The sequence below is a fragment of the Pinus tabuliformis genome, chromosome 8 (assembly GCF_031772625.1).
Source record: "Pinus tabuliformis cultivar Carrire ecotype Pingquan chromosome 8, CPIR1, whole genome shotgun sequence".
Lineage (NCBI taxonomy): Eukaryota > Viridiplantae > Streptophyta > Pinopsida > Pinales > Pinaceae > Pinus > Pinus tabuliformis.
The window spans coordinates 1,591,683,815-1,591,707,622 of NC_142294.1; positions in this window are offsets into that span (position 1 = coordinate 1,591,683,815).

Here is a 23,808-nt window from a genome sequence, read left to right on the forward strand (position 1 = left end):
TACTTGATTTGGTACTACTTCTTCCTCATAAACAGTTTTAAGACCTAGTATCGAGGGACATTCTTTCATATCATGATTTTCTACACATATAACACAAGTTTCTACACTTCTTATATCAAGAGGACATTCTCCCAAGGCATGTTTCTTTATGTACTTAGGACAAAAAATGGATAACGCAAAATTTTCAACTTTTTGCTTGTTTTGTGTTTTAACGGTGTCAATTTATTCACTAAGACTCCTTAAAATATATGTTTTAAAACTATCAAACAAATTACCTAATTCTTTTGTCCTTACTGTCCTAGTTGCAGATTTATTAATCCTTAATAAAAGAGGATCTCTTATATTTTTCCCAGTTCTTGCTTTGCCTCTTGAAATGTGTAGCCATAACTCACAAATTTCTCCAAGTGACAACTGTGAAATGTCTCCCTTACCCATTAGTTTGATAATATCAATCCAATCATCTTTAATGGATTTTAATAAGAGAGCTTTCAAAGTTTCCTCATCTAGATAATTCATTTTTACCCTTTTAGCATTATAAGACAATCCTTCAATGAAGTCTTCAAGATTTTCATATTCTTTCGGTACCATTTTAAAGAATTCATCCTTAATATTATGGGGCATACATTAGTCCTTATATTTATCTAAGAATGTAGTTTTCATTTGTTCCCACGTTCTTATGGAATTTATTCCTAAACCCATAAACCATTTCAGTGTTGCATTTTTAATTGTCGCGGGCAGTAATTTCAACTTTTGAGCATCATGCAATTAATCATATCATCTACACAAGACTCCAAATACAAAGAGAAACGTTTCAGGATCTTCACTCCTTATTCCATGAAAGTTTGTAAGGATAGAGGGTGAGATAATTTTCATTGTCAAAATTGTATCTTCATTGAGTATAGGAAATCCAAAGGGTTATAGATTTATATATTCTCCTCTCCCTCTTCCTCTTCCTCCACCTCTTCGAACTCCCCTATTTAATCCTCTTCCTCCTCCAATCCTAGGTCATTCACCATTAAAATTATGTACCTATACTTCCCCTTCTCCAACCTATGTAGACTCTCCATAACTAATACGGGGTTCTAGTTCCAAAATTGGGTTTTTAGCTTCCTCTACTTCCCATGGTTCTTCTTTCAATGCTTTGTTAGAATAAGTTTCTTCTTCCTCTTCTTTAGCATGAGCTTCGAGCTCTTGAGCTAGAAGTTGTTCTCTAGTTGAATATCAGAAAATTAATCTTTTTGTTGGAGATATGATATATTCTTCTATTATGGCTTCTGTTGATGAATTTAGTGAATCTCTAGGTTGGATTTTAGATCTTAATACCTCAAAGAATTATTTTTTTCCTGCCATTGATGCAATAAGAGGTCATGGTGGGGTGAGTGATGTTGCTGGAATTAAACTCTAACCTATACCTACAAATCTTCCTCTAGAATCTATTTCCCTATGCATATCATGTTTTTGTTTTTAGTTATGAAAAGATAAAGAATTCCATTTAAACTTCCTTAGAAACGACACCAAAATGGATTTTAATTTAATTGTCTTAATTTTTTGCATAAATTATCCACCAGAGTTGGTAAGCTTGTGAAGTGGAAGTGCACTATTGTTGAGGGACAAAGTCCCCTAGGGTTTTGGGTCAACACCCTAGTAGAGCGAGGGTTATCTATAGTAAAAAGCAAGCATTCCACACATCCATGATAGTTAAATAAGAAAACTATGCGAAGAGAGGTGCACCTGGGGGTCCTTCATTTAGGTAGATCCAGCCAGGGTTTAAACCCTCTTGGAGTTCCTCCCAATCCTTGAACATGCAAAACAACCAATTCAAAGAAGCATAGCAATATATGGACCAAGTATCATATAGAAATCAACTTCATAACATATTGAAAGGTGGTTAGTTATACAATTGAAACAATTATTAATATGTAAACCATAACAATAAAATCATATGCATAAAGAAGATTGATTTTGGGAGCAAGACAAATATTTCTTTATCTTTCTCATACTGGCTCCAAGCAGAACCATGATTCGGATTCGTCCAATCCCAAGTCTTAAAAAGGCTCCTTCCATGACTCATACAAAGATATCTCAACTAGTGAAATGACATCATAACTCAAGGAAACAAGGGTTTCCTATAATGGGGGAAGTGTTGGAACCACAAGTGTCTTCAGACCTGATGAGGGATAATCTTAGCAGAGTAATTTTCTCTCTATTCTCTCCTCCCCTAGGCCTTCCCATTGAAGCCTTTTTATACTTCTTCGAAAGTAGTTTTTTAGTTGGGAATTCATTGGGAACAGTTGGGCCACAGGAACTAATAGGTAATCAACAGGTAAAACCCATGATCTCCCAAAAAATAAGGACATTTAATTTTTTTAAGTGTTTTAAGACATATATGTGGGTTGGGTATACCCTGACCCATGCACACACGTGTTTAGCTAAGGGTAATGTCGCGTACATGGAGTAAAACAATTTTTTTTAAGTATTTAGACCACGCCTAGAAGGAGGGGTTGCCCTAGGCCATAAATGTAGCATCACAAATATCAAGGGTGATATTTGGAGCTATAATAGATGCCACCTAATATATGAGGTCAAAAGGGGACATGATGGCCAAAATGTATTAAGTACATGGAAAGGAAACCTATCAAAAACTGAGGACTTCACCAAATTTCAGCCTGCCAAGCCACAAAAGGAGATCAGAAAGAAACACTATCTGAGGCAGGCATATCCATGCTCAGAGAAATTAAATCATGTTTTCATATCAAGTACAAGCAGATCCACTAAGTATACAAGTATACAATACTGGAAATACATAATGGATCATCTGATCATGATCGAACAAGTACATGTCTGAATATAACATATAAGAATGTTAATGATGTTGAAGGATGAAGCTGATCATTGATATCAAAGATTGATCCCAATAGTACCAAATGAATATGATGGAATAAGATGGTACTACACTGCAAACTCAAGTTCCAACATATAGAATGTCACCATGAATGACTACAACATATAAGGTGGAATGGTATCAACTAGAAGCAATAGGAGAAACTGTCAAGTGAACCAATGAATGTAGATGCAACTCGAGGTCTTCACCGACCACCGTGGTACATTTCTACACAATGGGAATAAGTGATTTGAAGTCAACCATGTGAGAAATCGTATGATTACCGGTCATTGATGTATGCCATTAACAAATGCAAGACTACTCATCGATAATGATAATGAGAGTCAAGGTACCCAGTACAAACTAACAAGTGTGAATAGATGAGCTGAAGTGGAACACTTGTAAGAATCTATTGGTCAGGAGATAATGATGGTTTCCCATTGTTGATAGTGAAGGATCTGCCACTAATGACTACAAACCCCAAGGTACTGCCAAATGGACTCTAGACCTTTGCCCCAGAGCAATGAGTTGTAGTCGATAGGGAAAGATCCGCTAGAAGGAAGGCATTAAGGCATCCTTCATCAATCTAGGGCGAGTGTAACCCATAGGCCAATAATGTGGAACGAATCGGACGAAAGAGATGTAGTAACCAAACTGAAGCACATTTCTGGTGTACACAAGATGTGGTTAGTGCACGACAGAAACCCTCTAAACCAACCAATAATGAAAGTTGACACTAAGGCAAGATATCCACCAATAGGGTCAAATGGAAACCAAGGCACTACACAAATCCCAATGTGTGGTAGTGTAAGCTGATGTTGAACACAAGGGAAACCACTCAGTCAAAGACCCATGATACTAATCGATGTTGAGTACATGGTGACCTATCAATAATGAAAATAGGTCTAGGGTGTGGCTCTAGACCTGTCCTTAGAGCAAGATGTCGTCATCGATAAGGACAAGACCCACCAGAAAGAAGTGAATGGAGACATTCTCAAACTGGAATGAGTAAAGGACCAATATAACTGATGTGATGATAGACAAGACACTGACAACCACGGATGGCTAACTGGAAAATGAGTTAAGAAACACCGCAGAGAGGCCAACTCATGCTAACTTCCCTTGAACAAAAGCATGACCCAATGATGACCATGTGGCAGAATATGATGACTATGTATAAGTTCATCATGCAGGAGGCACGAACGAACTCTCCATATGATTGGAAGAGATAACCAATCGGAGGAGAACTGACTCAATAACAAGGTTAAGGCGTACCTAAGTCAAAGTAAATCCTACCCAAATGGAGAAGACTTTTCTTTGAGTGCTTTGTTCAAGGGTGACACAACTGACTCTAGCTCCTAACAATAAATGGAAACATTGTCCCATTCCCGCTCATTTTTGGAATATATAATTTTTTTTTCTTTTTCTTTAAGCTGTAAAAAGAATAAAAGAATGCTATAATACAGTGGAAAGAATGAGTGTCAGTGAAGCAGGTGATCTAGTTCCTAGGATTGGAACAATCCTATGCTCAATGCAGGGAGGTGAAAACTGGTCAAAGACACTCAAAGGTATGTTCCTTCCATGGGTCATAGGGTGTCGAGTTGCAAAAGCTAAGGGATTGCAAGTTTGATTTTGTAGATGATATGGTCAAAAAGTGGCTTAAGCACGAGTCCAAGTGAAGCTGGCTCAAGCCCAAAAGGTGTGAATAATCAAAATGCAATGCAGTAGTACAACTCAACATGAAGGAGCCTCTAGGGTATAAGGCCGGAACGAAGCAAAGAAGCAAATAAGAATGGGTCTCCATCGAATAAGTCATGGCGGGACTACAGAGGACTCTCGAGCCTACTCAAATCGAAGTAGCATGGGAAACAAATGTTAGTGAGGTGCTAACTACGATGCCGATGAAAAGGATGGCTCTACCATCGTGCCGTGATTTAAAAAATCAGTGAGTGAAGATGCTTTATGAACCATAACACGATGGGGTCGACCCTATGGCAAGTGTATCGAAAAATGTAGGCTAGTATGCATAATGCAATGGAAAAATGGCTTCCCTAACCTATATGCCAGTGAGAAAATGATACCTGCCATGACGGGTCAGCCGTCATGGAATCGACTTGAAACTATCAAAAAAGCATCCAAAATGTCCTAAAAAACAAACCATTCTCAACATTCCAAGCTCTCAAGTTAAAAGTTACATGAGACAAAACAAAATAAAGTTTTGAAAATTTTTGACATTTTCAAAGCTTATAAAATAGTGTTTTGACTCACCATTGTTACTGTTTGAGTTGAGAGCACAAGGAGTGGAGAAAAAGAAGCAAGCTTTGCCATTTCCCGAATCTGATAGTTCAAATCTTCCCAAAATCACCAGGTAACCCCCACACTTATATTGCATTCATTTGTGATTGGTTTTAAGAATTTTAATTCAAGTTTCATCGTTGAATTTATGTCAAAAGTTTCGTCGTGGCATATACCCGGGTTGGATATATGCAACCTACATATATGCAGGCCCTAGACGTGACTGTGGATGAAACAAACCCAGATATACACCGTTTAAACATCAAAACAAAAAACTAATAGTCCAAAAATGTTTTTTTCCTCAAGATGCCAGTCACTTCGAGGGAAAGGGATCATGCCATAGTTGATGATGAGGTTATGAATGATCCATAGGCCTTAGATGCCTTAATAGGATGCAGTTCACTAAAGTGTTTTGAAATGCCAAATATGGAGGCAAATACTCGCTTGCTCGAAATGCTCATTCACTACTAGATCATCGAGGATGACTCATTCATGATTGATCAAATGCCACTAAAGATAGAGATTGATGATATCTATTTCATCACAGGCCTTTCCCAAGGGGAGAGGTATTACATTCTACGGGCCAATCATGATGTAGCCTCTCTATCGAGGACTATGTGCATATATACTACCCAAGCCATCCAGAAAAGATTGGAAGCCAAATTCCAGTCAGGCACGTACAGAGTTTGTCATTGAGGATCATCCTATTCACTATAGCCAGAGTGAATTGATCAACTTCCTTACACTAGGCTTCAAGGCTCGCCATGAGTTGGGTGGTATACTGTCTCACCACAATATTTGATTGGTGTACTCCTCCTCTAACTAACTTGAAGAGCTAGCTATCATCTATCAAAAAGGGCCAGACCAAAAAGTTTGGGTATGGGACCATTCTCTGATCTCTTTTTTTCGAGAGGGTCCCAGCACATCCTAGAGTACCAGTTCTGGTCAGTAGCACACGAGATCCACGGATGGGCAGGTGGGCTGATCTGATGAAACGATTAGGAGGTGGGGACATACCACATACAACTTTTGACGATGATTTATTCTCCTGGTGGGAGCAAAAAATCATCATAGTAGATGATTACCCCTATGTCGGCTTGGACTTCCGAGGAGACCTTAATCTAGCATTACCACCAACTGTGGCATGGGGTGTTATAGGTAGCAAATGTTTTTGATTTTATGATTTTTATGATTTTTCAAATATGAAAATGAACTTGAAAAATATTTTTGATCGGATTCAAATGACTAATGTAATGATCATGTTCCAGATATTGGGTGAGTATGACTAGATGGATTCCCATGGCATGGACATCGCAACTAAGGTGCCGAAGAGGCGGATGCCGATGCAAAGTGAATCCTACACATAATTTAGCAACACTTAGTGAGATTAACTGACCAAGTACCGATGGAGGCGATAGATGATATCCCTATAGACATGCAACATCACATGGTTGGAATGCCACAGAACTGGGTTTGGACTCTTAGGCTTGTGGCCAAAGCATTATTCACATACTTAGTCACTCATCCTGATGTGGGGAATTAGATGTACTGGACATGATTATGAATTTGAGTCCCAATTTTTGTCTATTATTTTGGACACATCTATGTACACTTGGGATGTTTTATGATATATATACATACAGTTTCGACTTTTGGATGCTTGATTTTATTGTGATGAATGAATGATGTGCCAGTCTAAAGCTTGATTAGCAATATAATTTGCTAACCAATTATGAGATATTGGAATGTGCAAATAAGTAATGTAAGTAAATGATCTTTGCAACACCCTCACTCTTAAATATTGGCGATATAAACATGGATCCCTTACCCGATAAATGTTATTCAATTGTGACACTATCAGTTGTGAATCAAGATAGACTAACAACGAATCGATTCCATAAGAAATAGCTTTGGATAGTAAATTAATGACGGTATTATACTCATCCATATTATTTAATGTAGGACCAATGCATACTCCCCTTAACACCATCCACTGACCAATTGGATAGTAGATCACCCAAGCTACGGAAGCGTGGTTCTGAGTGTGCCGACTAGCACCATCGGTGAATCCAAAATATACCAAGTCATGCATCAACACCTGCCACAACAGATCAAAAAGTGTTGATATCAAAAACTCCCTATGCGATATGTAAAAATATACAAAATATACAAAAGAAGCCATTGCCTAGCTGCTACTTAAGCAAAGTACTTCTTAAGGTAGAGCCCATTTCGTGGCACTACCAACTTGTTCCCTTCAAAATCGACTAACTCATATGCCCCTTTTTCTAAAACTTGTTTAATTATAAAGGGACCGTAACACATAGGCTTGAACTTGCCTACCCCCAAGGCATCCTTATCTTGTTCATAGACTAAGACAAGGTCACATTCAAAAAAGACTCAAGGACGGATAGCTTTATCGTACTGAGTTTTAACCCTTTTCTTATGAGGCTCATTTGATTTTGACGGCATCTCGACGCTGCTCATTGAGATGTTACAAATAAATGAGGCACTCTTAGAGACTAGAGGTCTATGGAAGGAGCTCAACAGCTAGCTTAAGAGATTGAATTTCACATTCAACAACAAGGATAGATTCTAGCTCATAAACTAACTGAAAAGGTGTAAAACCTGTGGTAGCCTTATCGAGGTTGGGTATGCTCAAAGAGCTGGATAGAACATAAGATGCCAATTGGATTGATTTTTGTTGATCGTCCTTTGTAGGATCCTCTTAAGGGTTTTGTTCATAGCCTCTGCCTATCTATTGCCCTGAGAATAATATGGAGATGAGTGCTCTTGCGAAAAACCCAATTTAAGAGCCAACTCAGACATTAGTTGGTTCTGGAAATGACTACCATAGTCAGTGACAATCTCTCTCGCGATACCGAGCCTTGAGATAATCTGATTAAAAAGGAACAATGCCATTGTTTCACTATCATTTTTATAAGTGTGCATGACCTCAGCCCACTTCGTCAAGTAGTCTAGGACCACGATAATGTACTTCTGATTCGGTGCTGAAGGTGTATTACAAGTTGTAAAATCAATACCCCACTTACTAAAAGGACCGACAGTGAAAAGAAGGAAAAGAGGAGCTAGATGTGCGTGCATCTTATGAGTATAAACTTGTCAAGTATGGCAACATTTGACTTCTTCAACACAATCTTTTAAGAGTGAAGGCCAAAAGTAGGTGGCGTGCAAGATATGTTGGGCTGTAGCAAGCCCTAAAAGATGACCACCACAAGCTCCACTGTGGCAATCATTAAGCACAGACTCTACTTCCTCTAAGGTTAAACAACACCTAAGGATCAAATCAACCCCTCAGCAATATGTATCACCAATGATCACATAGTTTTTAGCCAGGTGACGTAATTTTCGATGTTCATCCTTAGAGAAGGTAGAGGGAAACTTCGAAGTCCAGAGATGGACAATGATATCTCCATACTAGGGGTCTTTTGAAGAGATGAGGAATAAATGTTCATCAGGAAAACTTTCCTCATAAACAGTATCCTCTCCACAAGGTAGCTCGAAAATTAACTTCGCAAAAACCAAAGATTTCTTAGACTTGGTGGACAAGAACTCAAGATCAAATTCTTGTAAAATGAAAATCCATCGGTTGTATTTGCCCCCAATCAGTCGCCTACTGAGGACACATTGCAACAGATTGACCGCCGCTAAGACAAAAGTTTTGCGTAGTAAGATATAATGGCGAAGCCACTGGACAGCATGAACAACTGCCAAATCCAACTTCTCAACGGGAGAATAGCGAAGTTCAGGACCTACCAAGCCTCGGCTCAAGTAATAAATCACATGCTCTATGAGAGCATCATCTTCCTGAATGAGAACCATACCAATGGTTGATTCTGAAGCAGTGAGATATAAAAGGAAATCCCTACCATAATCCGGTGGACTCAAAAGTGGCGCAGAGACTAATGCCTTTTTCAAGGAATCAAATGACCATTGCACAAATTCATCCCATATGAATGGAACTCCTTTCTGTAACAAATGCATAAAACCTTTAGTGATCTCGACATGATTCACTATAAACCTTCTTAAGAAATTAGCCTTCCCCTAAAGACTTTGAAGTTATCGAATAGAGGATGGGGGAGGCAACTGAATTATTGCCTCTACCTTGAAGGGACCAACACGAATCCCTTTAGTTGACACAATGAACCCTAACAATCGACCTGATGTAACTGTGAAAAAGAATTTATTTGGATTCAAACGGATGTTGTAAAAATGTCATCTTTCAAAAACCATTCGAAGGTGACCAGGATGATTGATTATCTTCAAGAAAAAGCAGCTAAATCATCTAAGTATGCTTCGATGACATGCTTGATGTCATGGAAAGCATATGACATGGCCCACTGAAAAGTCACTCCAGCATTTTTAAGACCAAAAGGAAGCTTTTTGTATGCAAAGGTACCCCAGGGACATATGAAAGTTGTCTTGTGCTGGTCTTCTAGATGGATAGATATTTGATTATAACCAGAGAATCCATCCATGAAGGAAAAAATCTCATTACCCCCACATTCATCAACTATCTGATCAATAAACGGTGTGGGGTAATTATCTTTCAGACAAGCTTTGTTCAAATCCCTAAAGTCAGTGCATACATGGATTGTTCCTTGCCTTTTATCAACCAGAACTGGATTAGAAGCCCAATCCGTAAGAGAAACACAGTACATGAAACCCACCTTGAGAAACTTTTCTACTTCATATTTAATAGCTGCTGCTTTCCTAGGATTGACCGGCTGAAGCTTTTAACGAATTGGCTTAGCATTTTCATACATCTTGATCTAATGCAGGATGATGGATGGATCAATACCAGACATTTCTTCATAAGACCAAGAAAATACATCCCAAAACGTTTTGAAGAGGTCAGTATAAATTTGAATATCTTCAAGGGAACACTCGACTCCGATGAAGACATTTTCTATCACGCTAGGGTTACTAAAGATGTTTATTGGTACGATTTTTGAAATGACTAACATGTTACCCTCAGCATGAATGTTTGTTGGAGCCAAAGGGTTTGAAACCCTACAAACATCACTAGTAAGCAGATTGGAAAACCTGGACTCAATCTCTCACAATGGGGGGAGAAAATATGAACGATGGTGTAAATCTCCCCATGGTCGATCTACACCAGTCATAGCTTCTAAGATCGCTTCTTCTGATGGTAAAACTATATCTAAGCAGTCCATAGCAGACATAGAATCAAGGGTCCAAGCTTGGGCCACATCACCATCTAACTCCTCCTCTGAGAAGGGAGTAGAATGGTTGTCTTCAGAGTTGATGATAAACTGATATCTAAGCTCTACTGGAGACCTAGGAAATTCCATTTTGCCAACTTGTCCTTCATCTAATGTGGTCGTAGGTGAAGGCAAGGTCCAAGGGTCTAAAAAATAATGAGTTCGGAGGAACTCTTCCCATGAAGAATCCTTGGATGATGAAATGGCATTGATTCTAGCAATAGGAGAGGGAAAATCAAATGTACCCATCCATGAAGAATACATCCCAACTCCCAGATTCTCAGTAGGTGGATAGGGATTATCCACTAATGGAACAGTAGAATCTGAAGTTGCTCGAGGATCAACTAGAGAGTAATCCAATTGATCAACCTTAACAATTTTCCCCTCATAAGAAAAGCAAATAACAGGAAACAGAGTCGAAAAAATGACATCCATCTCATAGATCCAGTTTCTTCGTAAGAGGAGATTATAATCTAGGTTATAATCAATGACTTCTACTTTCATATTAATGACCTTTCCTCCAACACATATTGTAAAGGCTAGGATAATCCCTTGTGGCCTATAAGAATTCCCATCAGACGCTGTCAGGAGGGTAGGCGAAGGAACATCCGAAGGAGATCCAATGGCCTTCCAACATGATATAGACATTACAGATGTGGAAGCACCCTCATCTACAACTATTCGAAAAATATTAGTTTTTTGATAAGTAGACTTGATTTGAAAAGCCATATGATGAGGAAGTCACTTTTTGACATTAAGCATGTCAAAAGTGAGCACTAAGGAATTATTTGGATCAATTGCCCCTATCGCCAAAAGAAAAGCACTTCGTTGAGCTGGACACAACTCGAGGACCTCTAAAGCAGACATAGCACATGGACTCTGGGCTATATCCTCAACAATGGAGTAATTATAGGTAGCCCTAGCATTAGGGTTGATAGTCGTGCATTTAGCAGAACCTTTCAGTATCTGAGGTATATTCTCAACAGAGGGTCGCTTAATATGAAGTGGGTCGATAGTTCCAGCAACATATTTGTCCTTGGATGTTTCAGTTTCACCATAATCACATGTCTGAGTGGCCACATTAAGATGAGAACCCATCAAGAAAACATTCGATGATTTATCCGCTTCCTGGTTGCCCCCTGCAGAAGTACCAGGATTTAAATTTGCGCCAACAAGTAATTATTGCCCTTGGGGAAAAGTGTTGGTTAACACAACTTGAGAGCTAGAAGACCCTTGTTGCACTAACAAGAAATGAGCGTCTTCAATTTTGGGGCAGAGATGAGTCAAATGGTCTCCATTTCATAACTTGCATGGAAACTTAACTTTCTTTTTGGATTGCTTTCCACCCTCACCAGCACTATTGTCAGGATTGTTTATGTCGGCTTTTCCATCTTGACTCTTCTTCCTACCTTGTCCTTTCTTCTTCCCATTGGAATTTTGATTTTCTTTAGGGTTGGAAGACTGGACAGTGTTAATGGAAGAGGGTTGGGAAGGCGAAGAGTTAGACGATGTGACCTGATTAGTAGGAGCAATTTGTAACGATAATTGATGCAATTGGCTCAACGAGTTCACCACATTGGTTTCTATCAATCCAATGATACCATCCGTATGAGGACTTGGCTTCGATTTGATTATATCAACCTTAGTCCTAGGAGCATCAGGTAAGATTTTCTAAAGAATCCCAGACTGAGAGTAAATCAATTCTAACTACTGGGCCTGATAAATAGCTTGCTCTTCAGAATAGACTCTAGACAAAGAGACATCCTTGGAGATCTCAGGTTGTAATGATTTCAAGAACCATTCGAGATGATATTCATGCAGAATTTCAGCTTTAATGGGCCTCTTTCTCTGTCTCCAGTCCTGAATATGATCAGAGATGTAAGTTGTCGTATCCTAACAAAAATTGGCCAGAAGTTTAGTTTCGACATCATAATGGATGGGAAATTGGAAATGGTTTAGAAAAATTTTAGCCAAATTGGCAAAAGATGTGAAGCTACCCCCTGGCAACTCTATATACGACTTGGCCACATTGCCAGTTAAGGTGTGTTCAAAAAGTCTCAACCTAACTGAGTCATCGATGAGGGCATTTTATGAGCTCCACAAATGGAATGTGGTTACATGGTCGTTAGGGTCTTCAACACCCTCCCCTAAAACTTTGGAATATCCAATGGAAGTTTGGTTGGGATCGGAGGCCAGGCCAAATTATATCTAATTGGATCATTTGTTAATTTCGTGAGATCTGGCAAATTCAACGTTGCTAGAAAAGGAAGCCTAGGAGGACCTTGTGGATTCCACCCAGACTGGGCAGAGTTCCCAAAGTTCTGAAAAGATTGGCCTAGATTTTGAAAGGCACCAGGCTGCCCAAAGTAACTAGCAGAACTCGTTGAACCAAAAGGTAACCCTTGTGGTCCAGCAAAACTCAGAGTTCGACCAACTCTAGCCGAAACACCTTCAAAACTAGTGAGGTTCCCTCCTAAAGCATTATAAGGAGTCGATAACCCTTGATAAGGATTCCAAGCGGTAGCTAAATGAGGAATAATTCAAAATGAACTAACTGTGGAGTACTTTGTATTCCCTTTTTGGCCAAAAAACAGATTCCTAGTTCCTATGCCACTAACAGCAGGGTTAGTCCAAACTTGAAAGGGATTAGTGCCTTGACCTATATAAGAAAAAGTCATAGATCCTATCATCGGGTTGGAATGTGGTATATGACCACTTCTAAAAGGAAAACCCTGGAATGAAGCTGATCCACTCATCATGGATATGGAGGCATTGAATGGAACTGACGGAATACCCTGTGACTAGGTGCAAAACGGGAAGAATCCAAAATTGGATGCATGCGTTTGGAAACTTCCACTCATTGACAGAATGGAAGTAGACCCAAACAAATATGTGCTAGCAGTGGACCGAAATAAAGATGTAGAAGGGATGGAAATTGTTCCTCCACCTTGTACTAATATAAGAGTCTATGTACTAGTAGCACTTGCAGTGGATGCCATGTTCCCAGTAGTGGTCATCGAAGGGATGTGTGTGATGTGACCTAGACTTGAAGGTCTATGTTTTGGAGTGCCAACATATACTACTACATTTAGATGATCAGGAGGAAAAGGAGAATTTGGAGCCGCTAACGACTCTGAGAGTTCTTTTACCTCAATGTTATCTTCCGACTGGAAGAGGACCCGAAAAAGAAATGGAGTGTTCCTCTTTGGCTCTGTGGTAGTACGAGGAATGTCTTGTTCAAGAATGCCCCCAGATCAATCCCTGATGCATCGGCTACCACTGGGTGAAAGCCACTGGTAGTATTGCCTCTATGCCTTCTAGGAGAAGGCTCTAAACTTGGTAGTGAAAGACCATGAAGTCTTCGAGACCGTCTAAGCAATCAGTCAGCCACTTTGAATTTTTATTAAGATCTAATTAAAGACTGAAGAAAAATGAAAGCTAGACCAACTAAGAGAACAGAGAACACACTAAAAAAAGTCCCTAAAATATATCAACAAGTCAAACAACTTTCAAGTATTTCCGCTCTAGGTGATGAGGACCGAACACCAAAATACAAGAAAGTGAAGTAGAGGCCTTCGGAAGATATTTTGGGATAATGATGGCCCAGGCCTACCAGGGAAGGTATCAAAGGAAGTTACGCTAACCTCCAAACAACAAGCTGCGTTGGTGGAAGCCCCCAAGCTTCGCAATGGTGCCCTCCAGAAGTACTGTTGAGAGTGATACAACGTCGACCTCAAGTGCCATGGGATTCCCCTCTGCAACCACCTGTGTAGATCCCTACGAGAAGCAAATAAGGTTACCAACTTGTGTTAGAAGCCAGGTGGAACAGTCTCAAGGTAAGATTTGACAAGTGGGAGAGGGGGTATCTCTCTTCCTTATCTTCAAAAACCTCATGCTTAACTCCTAGATCCGGAGCTTTCTTGGTCTCCCTAATGCTATTGGATTTGCTCTCATTATTCAAACTTCTAGATTTGATAGTTTAAAGTGGCCTTGGAGTGTTTTCTCTCCACTCACCTAATCCAAGGCCCTAAATATCCTAAAACTCCTTGGTGTGCCTAAATTGACAATATAAAAAAGTTCTAGTATATTTTAGTTAGCACTTGTTTCTAAATGGGTTTTTCTTAAGTCAAGGGATAAATGGAAATGAAACTAGTGGTGTTTTTCGATGCAAAAGAAATTAATAAAAACAAAACTATATGCAAATGCAATTGTTTTTTTCTTCGGTGAAAAAAATTTCTACCAGGTTCTAAGGAACTTGTAAGAAAGAAATAAATTTCTCTTTTCTTTTCTTTTAACAAGCTTCACATTCACAAAAACTAAGAAAAACTATGGATTCCCTAAAAGATGCACAAACTATCCTAATGCAATGAGTATATGCTGATGCAAAAAACTTAAAACTACTCTAAAGAAAAGAATGAAAGTAACTTGTTTATCGGTTCTAAATAGACACTTAAGATGTTTAGATAGAATATTTGTTGCTAATGCTCATTTTCATCCAAACACTAAAAGAAAATCTTAAGACAAACAAAATGGACTTTCACTCGCAAAAAGAAACCAAATCAAAACAAGGCAAAAGAAAGCAAAAACCAATTTTTCAAGAAGTTTCCTTCAAAAGTAAAAACAAAAGGAAAACTTTTCAAAATTACTCCAAATACTATTGAAAACTTTGAGACCGAAAAATGGGGAACAAAAACACTTTGCAAGTTATCAACTCAAAATGGGTGAAAACTCAACAAAATAGGTGTTTCAAGATGCTCTTAAAGACCAAAAAGCAGCAAAAAGAGCTTGGTGACAATGATTAAAAGTCCAAGAAAGACAGCTTTCAAAGTCGCCACTCAGCAGCTTTCAAAAAGTGAGAAAAGAAAATGCCACAAGATGCAGTTTTGACACAATGAAAGAAGATCACAAAGATAAAGTTTGTCACAAAGATTGAAACCAATATCTCCCCTCTGGAAGACCAGAATAGCCAAGATTCCTAGAAAGAAATATTGTGTGCTCAAACACCAATGATGACACTTGCAACAAAAAAAAACAAGACCAAAGCTTTCCACAATAAGAGAGAATTCGAAACCAGAAACTTGCTGCAAAACCAAAGACTGGCAACAAAGATAGACTACTCAGGAAACCCTCAGACTAGCAAACAAATCTTTAGAAACATAAAGTCTTGAAAAAATCTTGGAAAATTAGGGTTTACGTGACTGTGCCAATACACAGTTGCATGTATAAGCGACTCAACCCAAAGAAAACTGCGTATACACGGGTTCATATGGCGAAACTTGCGTACATACACTACTATAACCTGACAAAACTACGTATATAACAGTTCACAAGAAGAAAGAAAAAAAAGAGGTCTGAAGAAACTGCTCAGACTTAAAGTCCGAGTTCCTGCATGAATAGACAAACCAATTACAGCAAGAAGAACTATGGTTGAGCTCTGATTGGCTTAAAATAACCCAAACTATGAGCAACAATACTGTTGTCCCCAGTGGAGTCACAATTTCTATTGAGCGACAAAGTCCCCTAGGGATTTCGGTCAACACCCTAGTAGAACTAGGGTTATCTACAGTAAAAAAAAATGCATTCCACACAGCCATGATACTTAAATAATCAAATTACATGAAGAGAGGTGAACCTGGGGGTCCTTCGTTTGGGTAGATCCAACAAGGGTTCAAACCCTCTTGGAGTTCCTCTCGATCCTTGAACCTGCAAAACAACCAATTCAAAGAAGCATAGAAATATATGGACCAAGTATCATATAGAAATCAACTTCATAACATATCGAAAGGTGGTTAGTTATACAATCGAAACAATTATTCATATGTAAACCATAACAATAACATCATATGCATAAAGAAGATTGATTTCAAGAGAAAGACAAATGTTTCTTTATTAAAAAATCTAACTAAAACAAAGCAAGGAATGATATCACCTGAATCTTCATCTTGCTAGCTCCAAGCAGAACTGTTCTCCGGATTCATCCAATCCCAAGTCTTCAAAAGGCTCCTTCCATGACTCATACAAAGATATCTCAACTAGTGAAATGACATCATAATTCAAGGAAACAAGGGTTTCCTGTAACAGGGGAAGTGCTAGAAGCACAAGGATCTTCAGGCCTGATCAGGGATAATCTCAGTAGAGTAATTTTCTCTCTATTCTCTCCTCCCCTAGGTCTTCCCATTGAAGCCTTTTTATACTTCTCCCAAAGTGGTTTTTTAGTTGGGAATTCATTGGGAACAGTTGGGCCATGGGTACTAATAGGTAATCAATAGGTAAAACCCGTGATATCCACCCGAAATTAAGGAGATTTATTTTTTTAAGTGTTTTAAGATATATACATGGGTTGGTTATACATTAACCCGCGTACACACGCATTTAGCTCAGGGAAATGTTGCGTACAGGGAGTAAAACACTATTTTTTAAGTATTTGGACTAGGTCTAGAAGGAAGGGTTGCCCTAGGTCATAAATGCAGCATCACAAATAGCAAGGGTGAGATTTGGAGCTATAACAACTATATATGCTAGAATCCTTGACATTATTAATGTGTATGATTGAGTTATTGAATTATTTCTAAGGATGCTTTGTGTTCCTATTTTAGTCTTTAAAGAAAATGAAATTAACATATTCAATATCAATTACATTCCTTCTCACTCATTTCTAATGGAATAAAAAATTTGTTTTACAATTGTAAAATGAAACTAAATCAAATTTACACCATCTTATTGAATTAAGGAAAACTTAACTAATCTATTGCAACACAAATTTAATCTCTGAAAGGAGAAGTCTTCATCTAATGTTCTAACAATCCTTTACATTAAAACTAAAATGAAATTGACCTCTAGTTAAAATGAAAACCATACATCTTCTCATTATCAATCACTCATGCTTTCAAATAAAATGATTTTGAATTGAAATTCTCTAAAAAAAAATACAAAGGAATCACTCATGCTTTAAAATGAAATACTTTGAAACAAAATTGTAAGGAAATCACTCATGTTTTGAAATGAAACACTCTAAAATGAAATTGTAAGGAAATCATTGATGTTCTAAAATGAAATTGTAAAAAAATCTATGAAATGCTTTTAAAATGAAATTTGTAAATAAATATATGAAAGGTGTATATGCTACAATTATCATCGTTAGTGAAATCTTGCTACTCCTATTTAATTCAAATCAATGCTGCAAAACAATTATAGATCATATAAATAACTGAAATAAATGATAAAAAGGAAATATAGAAATGTGGATCCTTCATTATTTGTAGGGCCCTCCACAAACAGGTGGACAGGAAAATCTAATCACACAGTCATCTATGCATCAAGATTCATTCTTCATTAATAGGAAAATGAAGTTTTTTAAAACATCATTGTCGCATACATCAAAATCAACCTCTGTTCATGTTTTGTTGCACGATATCTATAAAATCCCATGTCAAATAATTGTTCGAGGGTTTTATTCATACCATTAGCTAGTAGACTTCTAAACTTAGCTTCTAATAGGTATCAAAATATTGTTTGATCACAATTTTCTATTTGGAAAAAAAAATGTGAAGCATAAGATTTTCGGACTCTCACTCGCCTATTCAGTAACACTTTGACTTTCACCCTTTGACCACACAATCAAACAATCCTTTGATGAGATAGTTTGGATGGATAGGAGGAAATTGTTGAAGGGATTAATCTCCACATTTCTATATCTTTTCCTTCTTAACTAGCACCTCGGATCTAGGTAAACCTTGCAGTTGGCTACAAAAACAAATATTAGTTGCAAAATTGCATGAATTTGGTAGCTAATACAACCATTAATTGAATAATAAGGAACATTATTAAATATAAAAGAGAATACAACTAAATACCTTACCATGCCAAAAACCTTGTAGTTTGATTTCTTTTGAGTTGACGATGATGGTCAAAGAGACGAAAAAATTGGTAAGGGAGTGTCACAATGAAGCATTCATGAAATAAAACATTATTGGGACTCAAGTGCTAGTTACTTGAGTGGTTGGGATGACTCCTGTGAGTTATGTTCGTACTTTGGAAGGTTTGTGTAATGTGTTCTACAAGTTGCACTTCCTTAACTAAAATATAGGGAGTTGAATCATATCATAGTAACTTCTCATAACACATTTCCTCTTGTTGGCTAGTTACTAGGGTAGATGTGGGAGGGGAGTGTTACAAAAAAGCTAGCTAGGAAAAGACACTAGGGATACCACCTATAACACAAGCCTTGGGGGAATAGTACTAAGTTAAATTCACATACAAGGGTGAGGAAAAATATCCAAAAATCTTGTAAGAGATTCCTCAAATTGAGAAATTATCCTCCCAAGTAAGTCCCCAAGGGTTAACGAGAAAAATGACAATAACAACCATCAATACATGTAAACCATGCCAACAAGACCAACACAACATGGTAGCTCACTCGATAGGCATTAATGTAACCTCATGCATGACCTCTCATTAGAAAGGATTCCCAAGAAACATGCAAAAGAAAGTGTATTTTCCCTTCCTAACATAAGATGCTAGGTTTATTTTTGTGGTCTTGGAGTTTTTGACCCCTCACCAATATTCCAAAATCCTAGCTTGAGCTACTTTTGGTGTGCTACTAGTGAAAAAGAATAAGTCTCGAATAGATTTTACTAAGTGCTAATTTTAAGGGATATTTTTTACTCAATAAGGTGGTGGTGTGCAACTAAGATTATGTGAATAGTCTAAAGACTTAATCCCTAATGCACACTATATGAAAATGCAAAATTCTATTTTTTCAATGCATTCTAACTAGAGAATTAAAGAGACATTTTTCCTTTTCAAGTGAAAATATCAACCTCACACACTCTCAACAGTCACTCTTTTTAAATTCACTAAGCTTATAACAAAATAAACACAAAAAATAGTCCAACAAAATCATTAAAAAAAAGAGATCAAAAGATAACAACAAAAAAGAACACCAAGGACTCAAAAGCACTAAACTTCACTTTTCAACCAAAATATCAAAAAAAAATATTCAAAATGTTGTGTAACCAGATCATCAAAAGTAGAAGAAAATATAGATAAATTGCTTGAAAGAAGCTTCTTCGAGGGGGAAACCTCCTTTTATGTCGAATAAATGAAAAACTCTTGGATGATTCAAATGAAAATACCTCCTTGGTATATATATTAGTCTAGAGAGTCAAAATATAATTAGCATCTACATAACAATAATAATGTAAGGCTCAAAAATAACATTCGAGGGATTCTATGGGGCACAAAATAAACAATATGGGGGCTACACTAATAATATAAGGACCTAACATGGGCATAACGATAACAATATGGGGGCTCCACTACTATTATATGGACCTAAGATGCTCCTCTCCTTCAAAAAAGTGTTGTCCTCAACACTTGAGTAGTTTTAGATGCTTCTGTATGAAATTCTCATCCTCCCATGTGGAATCGTCGACAGGTAAGTTCTTCGACTTTATGGGATACTCTAAAATTTGTCGATTCCATAGTTGTGAGATTCTTGTTTCCATGATTTCTTTAGGATACAATATGATTTTTCCTTCCTCATCAACTTTGCAATATGGTTTGAACTAGGCGCTTGTCAACTATAACCTTATTTAAGCATGAAACATGGAAAAATGGGTGTATTCAGGAAGAAGAAGGAAGGTCCAATTTGTATTCCATAGTACCAATATTTTGCAAAATATTATAAGGGCCATATTACTTCGGTGATAATTTATTTTCCTTCTTAGATATGTTGAGCAAAATTTTATCTAGATGGTTATATCCATAAAAATAACAATCACCCATATCAAAAACTCTTTCACTGTAATGCTAATCCACCTATTGTTTCATTCGCTTCTGCAATAGATTTAGGTTATATTTTAAGAGTTGGAGAACTTGTTGTTGATGCTCGATGTCATGTTCCAGTGCTTAAAGCTTAAAATTTTCTCTTAAAGATGATGTGATGGACAGTGGATGATATCCATAAATTGCCACAAATGGGGTAATTTTTGCTATTGTATGGAAGGAAATCCTATACCACCATTTCACTACACGTAACCACTTGACCCATTTTTTTTATTTATAAAATATAATGCAATGAAGATATCCCTCCAAACATTTGTTCACTATATTCTTTTTCCCATCAGATTGAGGATGATAAGATGAGATATGAGTTAATTAATTACCAGGACAAAAAATTAATTTTATCCAAAAATTTCATGTTAAAATAGGATCCCTTTCACATACAATAATCTTTGCATGTCCATGTAGCTTTTGAACTATTCTCACAAATGAAAAAGTGACTGTATTCGATTTGAAATGATGGGATAATGCAAAAAAGTGTGCATACTTTGTAATTCTATCAATAACCACCATGATGACACTCTTTCCTTCAGACATGGTTAAACCTAGGATAAAATCCATTGAGACCTTAACACACCAAAAGAAAAAATAACTTCTTTTTTTGATAGTATTCTTTAACTTAATCATAACTAGTATTTAAAAATTTATATATAATATTATTAATAAGCCAGAAATTGAAGTCAACCTTTATTAAATTACTCATTAAATAATAATAATTTAATCATATAAAATGCTGACATTAAACATTTCTCTCAATAAACTATTAACTATTAATTTCTCCATGCATTCACACTCTCTCTTCTCAAAATTCAGATCACATTTCCCTAATGATGGATTCACTTAGTTAGTCTGAAACATTGGTTATAAAAAGGATAATAGTTTTTTTCCACAAATATTTTTTAAAAATTCTACCAACCTGTATGGCTTCACGCTTTAACAATATTCCTCATATCGATCTTTGGAATGTGGTGGGTCTTAAACCCAACATTTGAGTCTCTAAAATAATAATTCATATTCCTTTTGTCCTCATCATGATTTTCATGGAGTACCTTGTCACCACTAGGAAGTATTTATTGTGGTAAATTTGTCAAACATTCTTTTAAACCTTCTAGCTCGCTTCTCATTTTTATTTTTAAACCATCCATCTTAGCTTCCAATTCATTTTTGGTCACTCTTTGTGAGAGTGAAACTTTTTTCACTTCGTCTCGCAATTTTGAAATATCATGTTGCATTTGTTCCTCTTCTTCATGCGTCATAATAGATATTTATGTGTGATTAATAAGTGTATCAATTTTTTTTGTTTCTAGGAATTTTTAAACTTTATAATGATATATAAGCTTCACTATTCCCTTTGAATCACTTGAAATTGTTTTCTCAAATAAAAGTTATGCAAATTTAAAAAAATACACACCTTTTTCCTACTTTTAGGAGCTTGATCTAGAAATTGTTGTATCTTAGTAATGTTAGCTTCCAAAAAACATGGTTGAAATTTCGGTTCCACATGGTTGAAATTTTAGCTTTTGAAGCCTTGTAGAAAAATTTTTTATAATGAAAATTCCAAGGTGTGTTTGAAGTAGAAAAGCCCTAGGATCCAAAGTTCTAATATCAAATGTTATATAACAAAAAAAACATAAGAAAATATAGATCAACGACTTGAAAATAACTCTCTTCAAGGGGGAAACCTTCTTTTACAACACATAAATGAAAAATTCTTGGATGATTCATATAAACATACCTCCTTGGTATATATAGGAGTCTAAAGGGTCAAAAGATAATTAGGGCCTACATAAAAATAATAATGTAAGGGCTCAAAAGTAATATTAGTGGGTTTCTATGGGGCACAACAACAATAATATGGGACTGCAATAATACTATATGCACCTAACATCGGAACAATAATAACAATATGGTGGCTACACTAGTATTCTAAGAACCTAACACAAAACAAGGCTTAGAAACTAAATACTTGCAAAGTAAATATAAGTTTTGTAGCTCAATATATAGCAAAAGAAAGCATAAATAATGATCGATAATGGTATATAAAAACTAACCCTAATTCAAGGCAAATAAGATGAGAATACTAAAAACGTTCAACCAGACCCCTTAGGTCTAAATTTGAACAACTTTAACACACTAAAAGAAAAAATACAACTAAAAGAAACCAAATCTAAGCACAAACCTTCAATGGAAGCACCCAAAAATGAGAAAATGATCATATCCAACAAAAGGAAAGATTCCTAAAGTAGATTTTACGCAATATAAACTGAAAGAAATAGTACAAAACTAGATCCGAGAAATAAAAACAGAATCTAAAGGACCAGTGCCTCAAAATTAAGTGAAGACAACCTCAGGGAAAACCCTGAAATGGGAAAAGAAACAAACCCAATTCAAAACAAAGATTATAATTTAGATATGAATAGATATGAGCTATAAAAATAGTAAGAAAAAAAAAAACCAAAAGGGGGCAGTGAGATTTGGAGGACAAGAGCCCCAAAACCAAGAAATGTAGGTTCACAAGGAACACTAAAATTGAAAACCAAAAAAATTTAGTTAAAAAAAATATTCAAAGTAGATCTAAAGAAAATAAACAACAACAAAGAATTAAAAACAACCCTAAAAATAATCTACTATGCGTTGCATCATGGGTGACTTAGGCTTATGTCATCAATGACCAAAAAGATAACATATGTTGACCACAATCCTCTCTAGAAATGGTCATATATTGTGTTTTATAACAATTGTCCTCCTTTTACATGGTTATCACCACTTTTCAAAAATGAAAATGGGACAAGATATCTATGTCAGGTGTTTCACACACCAATATTTTTCTTTTGAATTTATCTCAATTGTTGGTTGACCAAATATTCGACCCTGCTCATGTCCCTTTCATTTCCAGATATTTGGAGAATCGGTCATTCATATAAATATAGCCTATTCATCTCAAAAAAGCACCATAATCGAACTAAGTCAACATATTGCTTCCATCTAGTCAACCTTGATTGACTAGAACTACACACCCACTTTAAAAGATAAATTAATACAATAAATAATATGTTTGTTCTCTCATGGAGCAAGGTCAAGTTCTTGGTATGATATTATTTACAAATCTATATATATATATATATATATATATATATATATATATATATATATGAGTGATGGCAAAGTAATGCATATCATATGGTTAGGATGTTTTTAAAATAAATTTTGAAATTTGAAATTTAAAGCTGTATTTATAGGTTTGTATACATCAGAATGTTTTAATTGTATAATAATGGGTGGAGTTTAAATGTTTTTTAAATATTTAATTGTATAAATTCGTGTGGTATAGTATTTGTTATTTAAATTATAATTTTAAATATATAAATAACTTTAGTGCCTTAAAATATTTGTTTATATTAAAATTTTGAAAGTTTAACTTGTAATGTCTTCATGTTCTGAATAGTTACTTATTGTTAATTATTTTACTTTGAATGACTCAATTATTTATAGTTATTGTCATTGCATAATAAGAAAACATTACATTAGGATCAACGGATAAAAATT